At 33.7% G+C, this 19,807-nt stretch overlaps 1 long non-coding RNA gene across 27 annotated transcripts; it reads right to left on the minus strand.

Annotated features, from left to right (window-relative positions):
* Positions 1-11,155: 11,155 nt before the first annotated feature.
* On the minus strand, positions 11,156-19,569 carry LOC130720253 (uncharacterized). Of its 27 annotated transcripts, XR_009013009.1 has the most exons (13): positions 19,052-19,566; positions 18,477-18,526; positions 17,453-17,896; positions 17,315-17,365; positions 17,198-17,237; positions 16,369-16,431; positions 15,121-16,044; positions 14,981-15,021; positions 14,478-14,774; positions 14,287-14,381; positions 13,560-14,201; positions 12,252-12,369; positions 11,156-11,582 (listed from the first exon to the last, which is right to left on the minus strand). It is a non-coding gene; the product is annotated as an uncharacterized LOC130720253 (long non-coding RNA). The 27 variants fall into 27 exon arrangements; XR_009013019.1 differs by having other exon boundaries at positions 13,560-13,792; positions 13,901-14,774; positions 19,052-19,568; XR_009013020.1 differs by adding an exon at positions 12,648-12,716 and having other exon boundaries at positions 11,156-11,577; positions 13,560-14,774; positions 19,052-19,568.
* Between the last annotated feature and the right edge of the window lie 238 nt (positions 19,570-19,807).

A 19,807-nucleotide genomic window follows, 5' to 3' on the forward strand; every position in this document is an offset into this window, starting at 1 on the left:
ATTAACAATTAAATATTGACATTACTAGCTGAAATATTAATCATTGATCGTAAATTTAGGGGAAAAATTAAAATGATTTGACTTTTACAATAATAATAATATTAATCAGGTATTAAGAAATAACAATTATTAAATTAATAAAAATATTCATTAAATATTTTTAATGGCATTAATATATTCTTCGTCCCCTTTACCGTAGTACCAAAAAAATTAAAAAATAGTATTTAAAATAAATAATAAAATAAAATCTTTTAAAATTTATTTTAAATTAAATTAATATTATTTAACTTTTTAGTAATTTTGATATCCTTATGTTTCAATCCTTTTTTAGTCTTTTTTATCGTACTTTCTTTTTCATTTTCTATTATTACATAGGTGATACCATTAAATATTATATTTATCTATTTCGTTTTAAATTAATAATATAAATTTTATCCTAAACGATTATTATAAAATTATATTTGAATCATTTAAACAAATAGTTCTCTTGTTATTATATTTTATTTTAATTGTTTACAACATGGATTTGTCTGGTAAAGTTATTCGTCATATTATATTGAATGAAAAATCAAAGACTGTATTGTGATTAGGGTATGCCTCAGGTTTAATTTTGTCTTTTCTAAACTTGAACTCTCATACCCAAATCCAAAAGACCAAAAACCATCGAATTACGGGTCTACCTAAACCCGTTTTAGCCTCAGACTTACATCCTAACCTAACTCGATGGATAAGCTTTTTTGCAAAATAAAATTCAGCTTATATTATTCTATTGCGAAAAAAACCATTTTATATCATTTTACAAAAAAAAGGCATATTATTGTTCAAATACTATTGAATTGAAAATAGAACAAAGCAACACTCAACCAACATACCATATTATATATTATATAGTTATGGTTAACATTCAAGTCTTTTCATCAGTTAATTCAACAATATATGTATAAGAGTAATTATATACATATAATATATAATTTTATAAATAATTGAGTCTTGGGAATGTTATACTCTTTTTCCTTCTTTAGGGTTTTTCCTAAGAAGGTTTTAATGAGACACATTGTCTTAGTGTGATCTTTTTAAAGGGGTTGTCAGTTAAAACTGATTTTAGCTAGACCATCCTCATGAGGGGTTTGTCCTCTTGGGTTTCTTCATATCTTTCAATAATATATTTATCTTTTTTTTTCCAATATATATATATATTCGGTTCAGGTACAAATTTTACAATGCTAAACCCAATTCCAATCATAGCGAGTTTTAACCGTCAAATCGGGTTGGGTTCAGGCGAGTACTAAAAGGTCTTCATGAGTTCTCCCTTTAAAGAAACATATGATAGAATACGTTTTAACTTATAATGAGACAAAACAATGAAGATCCAGACAAAGCAAAACAGACGGTGACAAAGCAATAAAGATCCAAACAAGGTAAAGCAGACAAGGTCAAAACAACAAAGCTTCATGACAACGAGAAGATCAACATGAAGACTAAGACAAGGAAATGGAGATCGAGATAAACAAGAAGAATGTAAAGAAGCGTCGTTGAGTTGAAGAGAAAGGTCAAGACTATAAGTCAACATAAGCACTCAAGGTCAACTCAACAAAGACCCTAATTTAGCATTGTCTATAAAATGCATGGCCCATAGTCTACAAGCATCATCTGAAGCCATCGTCTAAAGACTCCAAAACTCTGCAAGCTAAAGTCAGAGTCCAAGAAAAAAGAATTGAAGATAGTGAAGAATAATCTTGTGCATCCAGAATGTGATCCAAGTCATGCATCAACAGGAAAGCTAAAGTGATAAGTGCATATTTTACCTAGTTTCAATGAACAATTTAGACACTTATCTTTGTTAATCATGTAGATTTTCCATTAAAATTACTCTCCTTGGTTAGAATTTGTAATATATAATTTTAGTTGTAATATATTGAAAAAAAGAAGGTTTTGGCTTAGCATTGCAGCTTGTGCTAAGCCAAAACAATGCAGCGAATTTGAATTGACAAAGAGAACGTTTTGGCTTAGCATTGCATCTTATGCTAAGCCAAAATAGGGCAGTACATTTGAATTGAAAAAGAGAAGGTTTTGGCTTAGCATTGCATCTAATGCTAAGCCAAAATAGGACAGTTCGCGCTGAAGGATTTTGAAGGCCTCTTTGGCTTAGCAAGAGTGTTGGTGCTAAGCCATAGGAGGAAAACCACTTCTGAAGAAATGCACTCTTGCTTAGCATTGTACCTGATGCTAAGCCAAAGTAAGGCGGCCAGAATCCATTTAAAGGGATTTTCATATCTTCTTGATCATCCAACACATTTAGAAGGGAAAATATGTCACTTTTAGAGAGAGAGAGAGAGAGAGGGAGAGAAACAAGGGAGAAAGCTTAGGAGGTTGAAGCGGAAGCTTGGGTGCTAGATTCGACGGCGAGACATCGCGGAGTCTTGGGCTCTTCTTTCTTCTTCTTCTTCATGATTTTAAATCTATCCATGAAAATGGATAACTAATCTCTCTTTGTTGGGGGTTAGATGTAGTTATTTTGATACTTATGTATTCTATGTGATTCTCTTTGATATAAATCTTGCTCTTTATCTATGATTTAGTGATTTTCTCTTGATCTTTATGCTATATCTTAGATTGATCACCTATGGTATTTTGCTTTGAAATTCTGGTTCTCGCACAGGACAGATGTCGAACGCGATGTTGGGACAATCGGTTCGACAATTGCACAACAGTACAGAAATTAAGCCACAACGTTTAATACAGTAGAAACAGCACAGTAGCAACAATAAATCACTAAAAAACACAGAGAATTGTTAACCCAGTTTGGTGCAACATCACCTACATCTTGAGGATACCAATCCAGGAGTCAATTCACTATCTTAGTAATAGCTCTCAGGTCATACACGAAAGTCCCTCCTATACCTAAGTTACTCCCCCTTAGTATAGAGCCTCTTCAATGTCTACCACTATTACAACTAGTGAATCTAGCTTAGCCCTTCCCTCTAAGCTACGAGGAAACTTCCCCTAACTCCTAATGATCACTGCCACAGTGACTGATCCCTTACAACAAGAGTAAAGACGATCTCAAGATCAAACACATATTTGAAGAGATTACAACTCAACTAAACAAACCAACTCTAAGCCATATGATTATCAATGGAGGCCGCAGAGAGGTGTACAAAATAACAGAACAAGGACTCACAAAACAAAACCCTAAAAATCCAATCCTTGGGTGCCCAACGCACACTTTGCAACTAGGGTTAAGCCTCCTTAAATAGACATTCACTTGAGGCTTGGATCTTCAATGGGCCGAACGTCATAGAGTCCACAACAGCACTTCTAGAAAGAATCTTCAAGGAATCAAATCTTACCAGAATAAAGAAACAGAACCAAGTAAAATTGAATTCAAACTTTGAGATATACTTGGTTCACACGTTATCAATCTTGTTACTTCAGCCAAGATTAAAAACAAACATTACCTTCATAAGATAATAAAAGCATAAAACGCACAACATAGGATAAGTCTTCTGAAACCCCATACAGTCACAAGCCCAATAAACAACTTGATTTCAGAGATTAAACCACCAACATACGTAAACACACCATGTTGCTCCAGATGTTGGAACATATGGTTGCACATCATGTTTTGAGCAAAATGCAGCCAATCAAAAGAACTACAACTTGATTCGACTTGTGAGCGAAAGCTACAACGTTTAGAGTCCGAACTAGAGTTAATCGCCTAATAATCCTAATTTCTAGACGTTGAGTTATGTTTGTTAGTCACTTAAACACCTAAACTTTATGATAAGTATTTTTCTTAATCAGGTGAGACATCAATGTTTTGGATTAGAGAGTTATTGTTATCCACTCATGCGAGACATCGATGAAGTAGAGTTGAACTGGTGCAAATGAATCATATTCTTAGGCTTAGTTTGTATTTGAATCACTAGAATGGAACAAGGTCAAACAATGAAATTTGATCCCAACAAATTCTCATACCCGTTGTTTCTCAATTAGTTTACTTGCTTTTAATTTATTTTTATGTTCAAACAAACAAACAATCAATCTCTTTCTGAAACCATCGTTTGAGTTTGTTAACTATTGAACGAAGTAAGTATTACACTTCCCTGTGGATACGACAAAACCATTTACTATACTACAATTGAGTCTTGAGAGATTCGAAAGTAGAGTCGTAAAAAATCTTTTATCATAAAGCTCAATTTAACCATGCATCATCATTAAAGCATCAAGCATCTAAACTATGCCTCGAAGAACAAGGATGTTGAAGAAAAAATGAATGATGCAGAGAAATGTCTATAAAACTATGTCAATTTAACAAGCATTATAATCTGGCATCATCTACACATTATTGGGTTGATCACCTGAAGCACACAAGACAAATTCAACATGTGCTAAGATCTGACATTGTCTCTGCAACGAACATCCTATCTCTCCAACTCAAGAAGTCAAAGCTCATAGCTTGGATTGTCCAAAGCCTCAATGTCTCACTATTACAATGATCCATAAAGCTATCATTGGATCTCCACTCTTTTGCTAAATTTATTTATTCAAAGAGAATCAAAGTCATGAATACTCAAGCAATAAGAAGAGAAACAAGTCCCCTGAAGAAGAAACTAGATCGAGCAACTACAAGCAAGCAACCAAAGTCAAATACTATGGTTGTTCACATCACATGTTAACAAATCATAAGAACAAAGTTCTAATCTCAGGGTTTGAAGTTGAAGTACAAGTTAGAAGAACAAAGTTGTCATATCCATATAAGTTGTCACATCCACATAAATTGAAGTACAATTTAAAAGAACAGAGTTTTCAAATGTTAATATTTTTTCTGAATGATAACGATATTATTGAATTCTTTGAGGGATAGCTCAATTGGTAAGAGCTTGATGACATATAGGTTGGGACGAGAAGGTATATGGATCAATCTTTAGAGGGTGTAATTTATCATTCCGATTTGCAAAAGAAAGTTGTTCTCAAGTAAGAAAGCAAAGCAAGATAATTAACAAGAGTCAGCAAACTCCCAAATGGATCTACTACTAGGATGTTACCCGTGCGATGCACGGGAGGCTTTATCTGTAGTTTTTTTTTAGTTTATGTTAACCAAAAGTTATAGCAACTAACCGCGCGTACATTCATATATAGGGGAAACATCTTCAATATTAGTGAGCTTTATTTCAAACAACTTTCGAATACTTCATAATTATTCCCATAGAGATTGCCGATGAACCGTAAAAGTAAGAAGGAAATAATCATGGAAAAACGATAGAGGAGAACGACGGCTACAATAAATTCGTACCCGTCTTTAAGCGATAATCCATTAAAGGGAGGTACAGGAAGGACAATACAACTGTGAGAATAACATGGAATAGGTACGGAAGGACGGGTTTGAGCTATGGCACTTTCGCTGTTGGGATGAGCGTTTGAGGCGATCACGACAGAAAACGGTGGGATGGGATTCTGAAGTTCACAACTTGAAAACATAGGTGTACGAAACCCCTACAATCGACTAAGGGCTAGCATTGGCTACAGGTCCAACCCAAACGAAATCGGGACAAAAAAAAAAGTGCCCCATGAACAATGAACAGTGAGATTAGGACTTTCAATTAAGGTTAAGAGATAAAAAAAAAAGATCACATGGCTGATATTAAAATAATATCTAAGTTTAAGCGAAAATCAAACCAAACTACTACATCCGGTCCTATTTATAAAAACCGAAAAACTACTGCATAAATTTTGTTCTCAATTAATATTGAATTTTCGAAAGTGTCCTTAACTCGTTTTTCTTATTTTCTGTGTATTAGTAATGCTTAGGAGAGTAGAAAGAAAGAGAAAGTTCAATTAAATAATACTCTTATCATAAAATAATTGCTGCACCACAAACTGCAAATTGATTCTTATAAAAATGATCAAAGTAAAACTCTTATTTAGTTCTTATAAATAAAATCATACGTACAAAGTAATGAAGTTTTGATAAGAAAATGAATAGCATAACATGCAACTTATAATGTAGCATTAGTCTCAAATCGCAATAATGAACTATATATATATAGTCAATTGTTAACTATACATCACTTTTCTATTTGAACACACTTTAACTCCTTAGTTTAAGAAGTTTGTGCTGGAGAATATTTCGTTACATCAAAATAATCAAGGTTATACTCGCGCGATGCACAGAGTAACATTTTATAATTTATTAAAATGAATTAAATAAGTTACACATTTTACTCATTTTAATTGTTATTTTTACTACTATAATTTAAAATTTTAATATGTAAATATTACATATATATATATATTACATATATATATATATATTTAAAAGTGTTATTATAATTATTTTATGATAACGTTATTATTTTTAGTTTATGCCTCAAGACTCAACTTACACCGATGTACATTAATAAGATTTTTTTGGTAATGTACCGAAATATAAATAATATTATTTATCTATTAGATATGTTATTTGACAATAGAGATTTGAAATTAGTCTCTTAATACAAATAAAAAACACCGGATGAAACTCATGCAATGCATGTGCAATTTTTCAGTTTTTGAATTTGGAGTTTTTTTTTTTATCAGCCAAGCCTGAAAACTCATCAGAAATCTCTCACCCTTGATGTCCCTCATGCCAAACAAATGGTATATCATACTTCCGATGTGAGTAAAAACCAAGAGCAATCATCATTTCTACATAACAATAACATCGAAGAGTAAAATGAACAACATACAAAATGAAAATCGAATGGTAATCTCCTTATCTTCACTTAAACGCCATACTTAAAAATTAAACAGAACCAGCATCATATAGGGAGCATGAAGGACATGTAGGAAAAAGCAATACCATCATATTTAAAGTAGCTATCAGGGTGAATTGAACATCATAAAGTGGGCAAAAAACACATATTGAACTGAGGAGTAAAGATCAAAACTTTTTTAAAGAAAAGCAAAGAAAACATCAGAACTTTGCTTTCAATTCATTATGTTAGTAGAAATGAATATACTATAACAGATAATACGTTTGAATGAAAAAAATTAAACTTAGTTTTCTTTTTCCTTTTCTTTTTGGGTGCCCTTTGAGGTCTTGTCTTGCCAAGAATTATATATAAAGACCTTAAAGTGTAGTGCAAACTTTGAAGTGGATCTTCAGATTCTGCTTGAGTCCTTGCCAAATATGAATCTCCTTGTCCAGTCAGATACCACCAAAGCTTTTGTTGTCCAGCTGACTTGTTTGCTGCATGTTTTGGGAAACGTTAGAGGATGAAAACATAGAACCATTATTAAACCTCTAAAATACAGTTTATAGGGAATAGAATAATACATTGTGTATACTTAATACCAGAGCCACCGACTACTATGGCCAATTGAAATCCAATCTCCTGGAAGCTGAGCTGCAGTCTGTTCACCTCCCAGAGGAGAAAATTGCCCAGAATGCTTGTACCTTTCACTAATTAAAAAAACATTAGGCAATGAAAATCTTGAATCATTGGATGTGAGCTCGATTGAATACGCTTTGGAAAGTATGAAAACAGGAAAATAACATATCTTATGACACTTTTGTTGAAGTAGCAAGTTGCACATACCTGAAGGGATGAAACTGATGGCGTCCTGTACCCCTGAACCTAAAAGTGCCTTCAGGATACTTCTCTCACAACTCCATGCGATTGAAACAGTCAACAAGATATTTGCCTTGTTGAGAAGCTACCTAGAATGATTCAAAGTTGGAATCGACCACCAAAGCATAAGTAATATGACAAAGTTTTATAGTCTATGTTTGATATATGTTGGCACTGAAGACGTTAGAACTCACTTCAAGGTCAAAAAAAAAAAAAGAATGAAACTCTTCTTAGGACTAAGATGAAAGTTAGTTCACGTTATTAAGTTGTTATCTAAACACACTATAATAGTAAATGAGTGCATGTCATCTTCATCGCCGATCATGATATGATTTTTCATATTAGCCCTTACATTGAAAAAACATGAACGTCCTCACTTGGGCTTCTTTAAGTCAACTTAATCCTCTATCTATCTTTTTGTAGTCACATACTCATATTACCCTCAAATATAGGTCTAAGACTTTAATACATATTTCTTTAGTGCAGAGATTAATATGAAAAACCATGTCAAGGTCACAGATGAAAATGGAGGTTTCCTAAGTCGGTGATTGAAATATACATAGCAGTTGCAGGTACATAGCATATAATGTGCACGTAACTGAGCTGTTGCAGGAAGATTTTTCATCTGGGAATATACTTTGGAAAGTGTTTCTTTGAAGTACTCAATGTCTTCTGTAAGAGAGCTTTCCTGATATTTGATTAGCAATGTAACCATATCTTTCATTTGGTTCTCCTTTAAATAAATCCCCACTTGTGGGTACCTCTCAATAATGTAACCAACAACGTCTTGATATTCTTTAATATCCAACGTCTCAAAATTGTCCTTGTCTGCCTTGCTAAATATGACAGCTATATCTTCCTGGTAAAACCATGGCAGACAATATGAGAACTACATGTTACCCTGAAATTCAGTAGAGAAGTGCTGTCCAAATTGTGTTGCTAAAATGCTCGTGATTTCTTGTAAAAAATAGCACGTCATTTATGGCTAGTACTATTTTCACTTTTCATTTCATAATCATATTTTAGTCTAAGTGTATATATGGTTTGGCATTGATACAAACGCAAATGTGATTTAAAGTATCTCAATGTGTTAGTTTAACGTGGATAAAAAATGTAAGATTTAGCCACATTGAGTTTAATGAAAACACAAACACACACTAAATAAAAATGAAAGAACATTGGTTATAACAAAGAGAAGGCGATTGATAGATCCATAAAGATAAATTGCATGTTTGGAACTACAATTGATTCAAAATCAAAATATATTTTGGAGAAAAGCTTCTAGTTGTCAGTAGGTTGAGGTGTTTTTATTATTAGGTTGAGAGAAACATAATGACTCATAGTCACCGAAAAGCACCAACCATTACATCCAATCATCAAGCACTTGTTATTAAACTCAATATGAAATAGTATGCATATAAGCATGAAGAACTTGTGTAGAAATTTACATTAATGTATATAAATTTAGTTTTCAGCAGTTTTAATTTCACTTTGAGACTGTATGTTTTTTTTAATAGTATTATTTATAGATAACAAAATGACAGCATGTACAATGCTTATTTTAAGAACAAAATAATAAATTAGAAGAGCACAATATAAAGAAAAGAATAGAAAGGTAGCATGTTCCTAAGTATATATAGAAGATTGTCAATATCAGGACGAATATGAGCATCGTTGATAGGTATCTAGCTCCTAACTAAAGTTTAAATGTCATATATCTACAGGAAAGTGAGAAACACAACGGGGCAAAAATAGAAAGGCAGAGAAAAAATAAGTCAAGAAGCCTACTTATAGCATTTTCCTATGTATCAAACTACACAACAAAAAATTGTATCCTATATATCTTAAACAAACCAAAAAGACTATTCTAACCAATCTTCAACTTACAAAGTAACTTTTATCATCCCAAGATGTTTTTGTGTGATCTTTACTCTTTCTGAAACAGTAAATCATACATTAGAGGTAAATTTATTACAGTTTTATTTCATTTAGATTCAAATACACAATTCAGATGAGTCAAAAGGCTCACGCTATCAATTTTAAGAATCTTGTACTGGATGCAGATGTGTTCTCTTCCAGCATGTATTTCTGCAAATAGAGCGAATATGAGTAATGATATATACACACCTCATTTTTCAAACACTTCATTTCTACCTCATTTTGTTTCTATCTCTCTCCTCTTACCATCTATCACATCTCATACTTTCTCTCTCTTACTTATTCTTTTCTTCCTATCTCTCTCCTCATTCCACCTCTCTCCACCTCAAAGAGAGGTTTGAATGAAACATTACTCGAGCAAATATAGCTAAAAATTTAGATCTATTTACTTGATCAATACAAAGTTATGTCCACCAAAAAAGCAGGGTTCACACATGAGCTTTTAGTGTTATCAATACAAAAATGTAAGCTCAAAGAATGAGAGAACACATTCAATAGGTTGTTAAGGAGATGCCCCTGTGTACCAAGCTACCAAGGAGAAGCCATCAATTTTTCAAATAGTGAAGTTCATGATTTAAGTTGAAATATCAATTAGATATAAATTTTAGAGTCATAATACAGCTAAATCTTAGATTCAAATATCTTCAATTTGAACAATTCAGAAATGGAAGAAAACAGAGAAATCATAAATCTTGATTTCCCATTAAGCAAACTAAAATGATCAAGTACATAGAAGGTGGAGTTAAAGAACTAAATATAATTTAAAATCAAGTAGATGAAAATTAATAAATTGGTAAATACCAATGAAAAGTCCACTCATTCTATTTTCAATGTGGAAAGTAGCAAAGATCAAGCAAATAACACTTTCTTCAAGTGAGAAGTCCACCCTTAGGAATGACCAACAACCTAAAATCACTCTTTATATAATTTTTTCCCACCTACCCTTCTACCCTCTCTTCTTTTAATATATTTTTTTTTTGTCTTCACCAAGGTATCTCCACAGCCGACAGCTGTGAAGAAAAATGACGTTTAGTGTGGTAAAAAACAGTCAATCATTATAAAAATGACCGCTACTAAATATTATTTTTTCTGATAGGGACTAAAATTAATCTCGCTTGCAAACTAAGGGACTAATTTGACTATTAACCTTAAAATATAATACTTCTGTATTTTTTTTTGTGACACTATATTATAAAATATAGTGCTTAGTATATTATTTATGGTCATGATAAATTTAACTTATTTTAAGGGTTTTCCATAAGTGATTTTTTATTTGTAGAAGTGATTTTAAGAGAAAAACAATGTGATGGAAAATGTGATGAGTGAAAATTTAGTTGAAACTGATTAGTGTAAAAGATTGTTAAATGGATCAAAATTTTAAAATTCTTTCCTGATTCATCAGCATAAATATTTATTCCAAATTTAATTATCTCTAATCCATATTTTAATCAGCAATTGATTTGATCAATTTTAAAAACATGGTTCGTAACGCACAAAAATCATTAAAATAATATAAAAAATATAATATGATAAGATTTTATATGATGCAATTGAAATTAGTAGCTATATTATATTAAAAGATTTCATGTCTAGATACTCAAGTGTCCACTCAAATGTCTGTGCTAAATTACTCATGGATATTAATAGGAAGATGAATAGTTTCACCACCCTCTTTATATATTCAAGTTTTTTCCAACCAAAATCAACCTATTTAACTTTTACATTTCTTCCTCTCATACCACATAACATTTTCCTTCTCTACATTTATTGGTAAACTTTTCATTTCTCAATCTCTGAAATTTTTCCGCAGAACAAATATTACATGAAAATATTTGCAAAATGATGGGAAAAGAAAACAGCATAGTCAATACTAACTAAGTAAAAAGAATGCTAATTGCAAGAAATCTCAAATGGTTCTTCTGGATCCTGTTCATGAGCAATCTCCACCTAAACCATTAGCGCCATCCACAACCAATTTGTCATTCATCCCATAGCACTTGCTTTTGGGATCTAATCCAATAAGCACCTGATCTAATCACACAACCCAGGCAACAAATAAGATGCAAATTTCGAAAGCTTCTTACCTGCATTATCTCAAAAACACAACCCCTCCACTGAAGAGAATAAGGAGGAGAAAGGGTGAGGTTTCCAAGTAGATGGAGCAAGAATGCCAAAGATAGAAATTTCAGTTGTAGTTGGAATATAGGTTGTACATTAGAAACCATTTAAGACCCATCGTATGATAGGAACGGATTGCAATAGCAGATGTTGATGACCAAAGTGAAGGATTCCAATTATATTTAGTCTATAACACATCTAAATTAAATTGAAACTCCCAGGTGTTGGTGTTGGGCAAGATCAGTGTTATCATGAGTTTAATATTCCAAAAAAAATTGTGCACTTCCATCTTTGTTTACACATTACTAAGAAAGTTTCACATTTTAAATTTTAAATAGTTAAATCAGAGTCTTTTAATGAAGTGATAATAAAAAAACAAAATATAACATTTTATATCTATCCCTTACTCTTATTATTGAAAAGAAAATTCCAAAACAGTCTCGTCCAACCCTCTTTGATTCTTATCTTCTAATTAAAGAATGAATAATTTTCCTCAGTTGATAACTCCACATAGTTAAAGTAATCATTAAAATGCCAGCCCCTGAGTGATAAAGATAATAATGAGGAAGGGGTTAGGGTTACCAATGATGGTGATGGTGATGCTCATGGATGCGATGAAGTCAGATTCCCATATTCATAAGGCTTTGTTCTTCCATTGAATGCTTGATGGAATTGTCACCACATTAGTTGAGGAGCAAACCTATGATTATGAAGGAAAAGAATGAATAAAGGAAACTAAACTGAAAAAAAAAAGTGAAGGAGAAAATGGAAGATAAAAGGAAAACACAAGAAACAATGAGTAAGAACAGTCACAAAACACAAATCAATGAAGCAAATAGCACATTCAAAAGGTACAGAACTCTACCATCTGCTCTCTCTTTCTCAAGACCAAGCATAAGGAGAATGAGGATAATAGGAGCCATTTAGCCAGTACTCTTAAAGAAAACTCAAAATAAAGCGAAACATTGAAGGTCGTACCTTCAGCCAATCCTCTCTCCTTTGAAATTGGAATTTCAAAATCAAGTCCACACTTCAAATCATCAAAGACTTGACAGCAGCAGGGAATAGAACTCAAATCAGAGTAATAGCAATAATAATATGAAGAAAAATAAGGAAATGATTTAAAAAATAATGAGCTATCAAAAACTATTTTCACGTCAGTAGCTGCGTCCAAACCATCATACAAATGTTTCTTACTGGATTTAGTCTACCATCTATGAAGTTTGAACTGCATTTAGAAACATGTCATTAAATAATGATTTATTTTTTCTGGTTCCACCACCTCTTTTCTCAAGATCAAGATTGGTGTTATACGCGAAGGATTACCCTTAGCAAAATTGAGACCAAAGAGCTAACAAATTTTCAGCCAAAAGCAATTACGAATAATAACTACCAAAAATAGGAGTATGTTTGATAATCCCAGCCTTATCTTGGAGACAATGAAATCTAAAGTCACTGAAATAACACATTTACTACATGGTCCAGCTAGAAATAGAATGAAGAGTGAAGGTCTCCCAAGTCAAAATGTGTAGAAGAAGTGATTTTTAGATAAGGGATAAATAGGTACCCCCACTTGCAGCACATACCAAGGATTTCTTTAGTTTAAATTCTAGAGGAACTTGAAAATGACACAATCCTACTAATTTATGATGTATTTAATTTGTTATTGGAGTATTTAGACTCACCAGAATTAGAACCCTCAAAGGTTGTTAAAGCTTTAGAAATTACATGTAAAGGCTCTATTGACCATACCATCCAACAAACTTAAGACTATGAATCAATGAATGCATTAAAGCTAAACAATGTAGAACAAAAATATTTCATTCACATGATATGAGATACGAATGTTGAAGCAATAGCATAAAGTGGAGAATATGTTAGAGCACTCACCCTTCCAAGTTCTGAGTCTCACTAGAGGTCAGGTTGTGCAAAGATAACAATAGCAGCAGTACAGATACAGCAACTACAGTAAGAATTCAAAACCTCCAGGTACATTGATAGCAATACTAATTCTTCCTTATTAAAGGAGCCCACATCGGTGAAATTCAACCAAAGCATCACCATGAATTGCACCATACACAACCACATGGATAGCCCATCAACGCATTCCACATATGCCCAATCTGCCAAAATGATCATCTTACAAACAATAGGATGGACACTTAACTCAAGCAAGCAACAGGATTCATAATCCATTAATAGAACGAAGCCATAAAATTCTTTTCTTTCACCTTGAGCCATAACCAAACTCTATACTGAATCAGGTCTAATGCTTTCACAGTACCAAATTCCTCTCCCCTAAATACCACACCATTTCTGAAATACCAGATTACCCCAACTGTTGCAATCCAAATTAGAACCAGAACCTGTCTGAATTTGGAATTACAAGAACCAACCCCAAACTGGGAAAAATGGTCCCCCACCGATGAAGGAAAAACAGACAAGAAACCAAGCCAACCACCAATCTTCATCCATAATTTCCATGATATATCACAGTTAAGGAAAAGATGTGAACTTGTCTCTGCTGAGCATCTGCATAACACACATGATGAATCAACCCCCCTGGAAGAGCATTCCTTCTAGCTAAATCAACTTTGGTTTGTTGAATTACGCATACCAGAACACAGGCTACTTATTTGGTTCAAACCCCCAACCATCTCAAAATTGAAATAGCAGGTATAACAGGATTAAGATCTATTAAGGTAGGGGCAACTGTATAGGAGAATCAGCAATCAGCAAGGGCACAAAGACTGGCATACAAGCATACTCACAATATCGGTAAATTTAAAGGAGGCGAAAATGGCTTACTGGTAAAAGGTGGAGCCTTCGAAATGCACAGAGGTTTGAACTCATCTACAAATAAAACGAAACAGCTGGAACTGGCACCATGAGATCAGATGATGAACACCGAAAGGAGAAACCTGGATCAAGAAAGCAACAGATTCTATCTCTGGTAGAAGTTTGTTCCTACTCCTTTTCATCTTCACTCCTCTATGATGTTATCCACTCCATAGTCCATATACCCTGGTAACCAAATCACTCGAACTCCCTTGAATGCTCTGTCTCATAAATTGACTTTTTCTTTAAAGCAATCAATCTCACACTCTGCAAACATAAACAAAGAAATTATTAATGATAAACAATCTCACTAACCTGTATTTATATAACATATGAGATATGCTACCATCATGGAGCATTCATAAAACAGGAAATAGAAGAATTCGAAACAGAGTTAGGGAAATGCTAAGCTTTTGAAGTGACTGTTGAAAAATCAACTGGATTACAATTGTGTATATTGGAAGTAATCAAACCTGTCCTTAGTCCATGCATTTTTTCCTAATCCTTTCAGAAACTGAAATTTAGGGAAAGGAACAACCTTTCAGAAGTATATTACCAAAATAATTGAAAATCACATTTTAAATAGAAAAATGAGAGACAAAATGTAGCTTACCATTCGGCATGTACCTCAAAGGAGTTTTCCCTCATTTTAAACCCCAAAAACCTGTGAGCAAATGATTTTGTATGAAAACAATAACAGCACAAAAGAAATCTAAAGAAAGGAGTTCCTTCTCCTACCTCAGGAATTTATAAAGTCACGAAACAAACTTAAACTTATAACAGAAGCATGAACATCATCATATTCCTAAATTTAGTTCAAGAAAAATGAGAACAGATTATTCTAGCTTTAATACCGATTTAGTAGAAAGCTTCAAATAATGGGGGGAAAATTACAAATCTGCGATGGCTATGCATGAGAATGGAATATAGAGCTGGAGGGAACTGACAAATACATACTCATACTCCATCATAGTCACCCACTATAAGAAGCCAAATTGCTGATTAAACAAAGGTGCAAGTTGAGAGAAGCATATAGGAATTCTTTGCAAGACTGAATGTATTTCTCATTGTTGGAAAGTTAGATAGCTTACCCCTGTAACTAAGGCTAGTAGCGAACACAAAAATTAAACCTTCTAAATCAATCTTTCTTAGCATCTAATCAAAGGGTCAAATTGTAGAGAGGGGTTGGAAGCTTGTCAGCAGAACTGTGCTAGCTTTTCATTTGTTAGCAGGAGCAGAAAATTAGCAAAGGATCATGTCCGTTTGATGAGGTCAATAAGTCTGATTAGGCCAAAGAAAGAAGCTGGCAGAGGAGTCAGTCCAGCAACATTGTTAGAACTCACACCAGACTCTGCAGTGCCATCGTTGGATTGATGAAGATGCTGGAAGAGGCTGTGATGATAATACGCTGTCGTCGAATCATACGGAATTGCATACTGGATTGGAGCTGCAGCTGACTGGTGAGGAATAATGGCTGAGAAATTGATGTTGTTACTCATGTTTGCACCACCCCGTTTCTTTTATTCCAGCTAGTTTTCTACACATACAAAAATCAATCAACGACATCAGATATAACATATAAAAGAGGACCAGACAAATCATCCAATGATGTAACTAAAAAACACAGCAAGATAAATCAAGTGATGTCATAAAAACTCCAGCAATTATAGAAGGGTGAAAACAACAAAGGAGAGACACTATATATAAAGAACAACATGCTATGGAAGAAAAGTATCAATGTTTCAGCAGACTTCTTGAGGGAAAACACAAGCAAGGCAACACTAATATAGTTCTTGAAATAAGAGTATCAATTCAGCAATATGCTGCAATAATTTAGCCATAACTCAGAGTGAGATACTACCTTTGGTTGTGCTATTCCAGGACTTTCAAACAGCTCAGGATGTTTAATTGGTAGCCCAATGACCTGTAAAATAAATGACAAACATGAGGCTAAAAAACAATGTTTTTTCTAATACATGATACTACACTAAAGCATAGATATACATAATAATATCATAGTTTCTCAAACTCAATAATAATGAACTTCAAAGTTTCTGATGAAGGAACCACTTCATCTGCTCCTATCATGCTACGCCGGGCACATCTAGGAACTCAAATAAATAAAAAGCATAGTGTAAGTACTATGAGATCAGTAATATTCAACAAAATAGTATTAATGAGATGAGAACATTAAACATGACAATACATTCTTTATCCACCTAACAGAAGTAACATGGTATCAATGTCTAAAAAATTTCAACATTAGTATCACATATATTTATAAATTACATGTCAAACACTACTTAGAGGAATTGGAAGAAAATAGAAGTAGAAGAAGAAGAAGCATGATTTGCAAACTATATGGTGAATCAGTGGATTTCACTAAGCCAATGCATGTTTCTCATTAGTACCCTTGTGAAAAAAAAAATTGTTAGTGTTAAAACCCTCTTGGTGTAACATTTCAGTATGCAGTGATATTTTTCACATTCAGTTTAGATAAGCTCTTTTCTCACTCACTCTACAATTCTAATAAAGGTCTCATAGATGTATATCAAGATGATGACCTTGAATCTACAATTTTCCAATTTAAGTTCACAATGATAGTCTGAACATTCGAAGATCAATAATAGCTCATTTGTTTACAGTCATTTGTTTGTTTAATTAATTGATAGTTAGTAGTTACTACTTACCAAACTGAGAATCTAAGAATTCATGGATCCCTCCTCCAGACTGCAAACATTTGATTTAACAAATTTAGCACCTCAGCAGTTAAGTTTCATGTACATATGAAGAAATAGAAGGCTTACCTTAACAGAGAAGTATGCCCACACATTTGGCTTACTTTTAAAGCCGAGCTCCTGCACAAATATTTCAACTAAGTACAAAGCTATGGGATGAATGAAATAAAAGATGAGATAGCTGTTAGACTAAGTAGTTAACTGAACTGATTTCACTTCTGTTTCTGTCCTGATCGTGTATCTACTGGTTGGCATAACCTATTGTGTGTTTTTTCTGTGATTGGTGCTGTTTGGAGCTGTCTTGTGCTGAGGTTGATCCCTTGCCTTTGATGCTGAGTTCCCAGCCAGATTTGTGCTCCTCTGCTAAATTGCTTGTTGCTTTTCTTGGCTGCCCGGTTTCTGCTTCCCTGCATGCTCCTGGCTTTGTCATTTTCTCTTATTTTGTTTCATTTGGCTGTGCCTTGACCGTGCTTATGTTTTCTGCACTGTCTTTCTTTCTCTTGCTGTTTTTTTTTTTTTTTTTCTCTAGCCTTGGTGGTCCTCACTTTGTGTAGTTCCTCCTTGGCTTGCTTGTACTGTTCTTGAGCTTTTTGGCTCTTGATTATTGCAATATATCTTTTGTTTCCAAAAAATAAAAATGCACTTCCCAACCTGTAGGATTAAAACCATAATCAGGGTTGATAATGAGAACCTGTATCAAAGGCATAATCCATGACAAAACTGGAGAAAAATGGATAAAACAAATTAATCAATACACACACTAAGTGCAAGTACTATAAGATCAGTAAATTACATGTCAAACACATTAATAGAAATTTTTGCACAAAGGTACAACTGATAATGAGAAACCTCTATTGGCTTATGAAATGCTTTGATTCTCCATATAGTTACAATTCATTCTTCTTCTTCTTCCATTTTCCTCCATGCAGTTATCATATCTTGCTCTTCTTACATAGTTAAAACTTAAAACTGATGCAATAACTAATTTTCCAAGAAGACTACAAGATAGAGTAATAGATGTATTGAAAAAGCTCCAAGAATTCAAATTGTCTAAACTTGGCACTAATGCTACAGGATAAACTACCATGTGCATTGGGAAATTCTAGCACTTCCATGAAGATGTTGACCTTGCTAGGAGTTTAAAGTCCCATAGATTTAGAAATTTAAAACCAAGAAAATTTTGAATGTATTAGAGAGTCGTGGGAGATAAATTGGTTCGGCTGGCACATACCATAACAACAACAAATCTATCAGTTGTAGGCTCAGGTCCAATATGTGCTCCTATAGACAGTTATGAAAGAAGAAGTCAGAAACAAATATTTATAATGCACTTATAAGCAGTGCCAAACATATGCACACAAAGGATATAGAGAAAGGAAAATTACTTGCCTGGATAACTACTTCTAAGCAAATGTTTGATAAATGTTATTTCACCAGTTGAGTACTGACCCAAAAACATAACCATTGGTTTGGCATCAAAATCGCTATTTGTCTACAATATATAAGGAGTTGCAATCAACTAAAGACCCAAGTATATATCTTAGTCAATACCACCAGGGTGTTGGCTAGGGCAGTTTTGAATTAGCACATGAACAGAATAAGATGAAAAAAAAAAAGAGACATGTTCTGATTTGCTATTCTCTTATAAGTTCCATTAGGCACAATTTAAATGAATCGCTTACTTTTGTAAGATCCATTAAAAGAAATAGACAACGGATGTCCCCAATTCCAAACTGAAACACGTTGAATACTGTAAATTCAGAGCTAACTTAACAACTAAAAGTGAAGGGGGGAGAGAGAGCTTACATTTTCTTTTACTGATGAAGAAGAACCCATCAGGTGACTCGAGCTTAGCTACCTGCCATATTCGGATGTAGTTTGGGAATTTAAGAAGCTGGGATGACAAATTGGACCCCTGATTGCTAGTGAGTATAGAAAGTGTGGGGAGATCAACAAAGCAGTTGTGGTATTTATAGAAGGCTGTCATCAATTGCAACTTCACCTATAAAAGAGGAGGCATAGAGTATATAATGGTACGGATTGATAGGGAACGAAGAATAGTGTGTCAGGTGAAGAAGGTTATGGAGCACGGCTAAGCTTGGTTTGTAGGAACATATGTAGCTATTACAGGGAGAAGGTTCTGGAAGAGAGGTAGGCAGATGATGATGAAGAAGGTGACAGGCAACCCTAGATGCTATCCCAGGAATTAGGCACCAACCTGTAAAGCATCTTTGACAGCAGTTCATGGGAGGGGAAGCTGACGATTGATGGCGTGGGCACTACAATCTCCAGCGAAAATTCGTTCCTGCGCTTGGGGGAAGCTGACGATGGCCTACGAAGAAGAGGAAAAACATAGCGTCTGAATAGCAGAGAAAAGGGGCCACCACATCCTTCCATAGGCCCAGCCCAACACTCTCCCGTCCCAAAAAAAAAGATGGTGCATGAACAGTAGAATCCAATCCTTCCTTTGTAAGGATAGTAGATATCACAACATTGCCAAAAAAAATTGCTAAAGAATTAGCTTCTCTAAAAATATGCATAACTTAAATACAATTAGCCTAA

The sequence above is a fragment of the Lotus japonicus genome, chromosome 5 (assembly GCF_012489685.1).
Source record: "Lotus japonicus ecotype B-129 chromosome 5, LjGifu_v1.2".
Classification (NCBI taxonomy): Eukaryota; Viridiplantae; Streptophyta; class Magnoliopsida; order Fabales; family Fabaceae; genus Lotus; species Lotus japonicus.